We start from the raw sequence: 2,085 nt of genomic DNA on the forward strand, positions 1-2,085 counted from the left end.
TCAGGGAGGGCCAGAGGCAGCACCTCCTGGAATCACCCAGGGAGGGGAGTTGGTCAGTGGGGCCGGGGCACCTGGGTCCGGCCACCAGGGGTGTCGAAGCTGAGCAGGTAGCCTGTGGGCCGGACTTGGGGCTCGGTCCAAGTGAGCAGGGCCGTGCGGGGGGTCACTTCCTTGGCCTCCAAGTCCTGAGGGGCCTCTAGCCCTAGGAGGGAAAGCAGGAAGAGGAGATGGGGATGAGGCCCATCCTGGCTCCCTCTACCTCCTCTCCCCATCCCACACACCCCACAGACCCTACCTGTGGTGAAGGTGATGCTGGCTGGGGAGGTGAGGTTGGGGCCCCGCAGGCCACGCACAGTGGCGGTATAGTTGGTGTGGAGGACGAGGTCATGCAGGGGTAGTCCACTGCGCTGCCTGGGGCCTCGGCCTGCAGAGGTGGGGCTGGGAGTGCGAAGAGGGGCATCAACGCCTCCCCTCCATCCCCGGCCAGAGTCCAGTCTCCCCCCTGCAATCCCCACCCTGAACAAGTCCCCTCCAGAGGCCTCAGCCCTGCTCACCCCAGGGGCTGTGACCTGGACGTCATAGGTGTCCACGGGATTCTGGGGGGGCTTCCAGTGCAGCACGGCGAACCCCTCGGTCAAGTTCAGTGCACGCAACTGGGTGGGGCCGTCAGGAACTGGGGAAGGGGAGGGGCTCAGAGGGGTCCCCGCTGGTCTCTCTAGTCCCTGCCTCCCCAGACTCCACCGGCCTCCTGTCCACAATCAGAGCCTCCACCACCTCCCTTTCACCCTCCTCCTTCTCTCTCAACTCCCACCCACGCCATTTTCTTGGCTCCCACCTCTTGCCCCAGGTCCCAGTCCATCTCACCCGTGGTGAGGAAGCCTGTGAGAGGCTCACTCTCCTCAAAGCCTCGGACGGAGACCACGGTCACCTCGTAGCGAGCGCCTGGGATCAGCCCCTGGAGTTTCTGGGTCCGGGCCCGGCCGTCCACCTGCACGCTCTGCGGCTCCCCTGAAAACATTGGGGATTGAGGGTTACCCAGGGAACCCCAGGACGGAAGGTGGGCAGAGTGCAGGGGGGAGGGGAAATGCGAGGCAATGAGCCCATGGCAAAGGCACCACCTCCGTCCGCCAGCTGGTAGGAGACTTTGAAGCTGTCCGCCCGGGACGGCGGGGCATCCAGTTGACCTTGGCTGAGGTCTCCCTGATTTCACTGAATTGGAGGTCACGGGGCTCTCCAGAACTGCAGAGGGAGCAAGGAACAAATGATGCGGGCAGGGGCAGGGAGGCTCCTCCCTACGAGTCCCACCCCTCACCTCTGCTCCAGCACAGACTCAGCACCCCTTTTCCTCTAGTCCCCAGGAATGGAAGTTGCTCTGCAGATTCCTCCAGGCCCACCACAAAGTCACCCACCCCACTGCTGGCTGAGACACCAGGTCCCCCCCGTTAGTACAGAGACCCCACTTTGGGGCAGAGTGCGTGTGGATCCTTACCTGGGCTGAGGGTGCGAGCAGTGCCCTGGATGCTGTCGGCCTTGTGGGGTCCTCGCAGCCCATACAGTGTCAGGCTGTACAGCGTCCCCGGACGCAGGTCCCGAAGCACGGCTGAGTGCCGCGTGCCCGGCACCATCAGCTCGCGCTGCAGCAGGGGACGGGGATGCGGCTCCAGAGTGCTTGGTGATGGAACCCCAAAGCGCAGCAGGAAGGAGTCGAAGGTCCCAGGTGGGGCCTCCCAGTTGAGCCTCAGTGAACTTGTGGTTACATCAGTCACAGACAGCTGGGACAGGCGGGGTCCTGGCTCCCCTGAGGTCTGACCAGCAGGGGCCGGCCCTGCATGGAGTGGGTGGGAGAGAAGGGATTGGAGACAGAAGCACACCAGCTTGGTGACCCAGAGCACATCCCTTCCACCCCGCTCCCTGCCCCTGTTTCTCTATCTGTAACCAGGGACTTGCAGCCACAGGGGGGCCCTATGGGGCAGAGCTAAAGGCCACTCGCGTCCAGCCCACCTGTCCTCTCTCCCTGGTACCCGCTTCACGCTCTTTCCCTGCGACCACCCCTTCTGAGCCCCTTTCCCCTTCTGAGTCCCAGAC

General features: G+C 64.2%; 1 long non-coding RNA gene across 1 annotated transcript; it reads right to left on the reverse strand.

Annotated features, from left to right (window-relative positions):
- Window positions 1-553: 553 nt before the first annotated feature.
- On the reverse strand, window positions 554-1,185 carry LOC108526009 (uncharacterized). Its single transcript, XR_001884393.1, has 3 exons — window positions 1,119-1,185; window positions 865-1,008; window positions 554-673 (listed from the first exon to the last, which is right to left on the reverse strand). It is a non-coding gene; the product is annotated as an uncharacterized LOC108526009 (long non-coding RNA).
- Between the last annotated feature and the right edge of the window lie 900 nt (window positions 1,186-2,085).

Source organism: Rhinopithecus bieti, unplaced genomic scaffold, assembly GCF_001698545.2.
Source record: "Rhinopithecus bieti isolate Rb0 unplaced genomic scaffold, ASM169854v2 scaffold_60180, whole genome shotgun sequence".
Classification (NCBI taxonomy): Eukaryota; Metazoa; Chordata; class Mammalia; order Primates; family Cercopithecidae; genus Rhinopithecus; species Rhinopithecus bieti.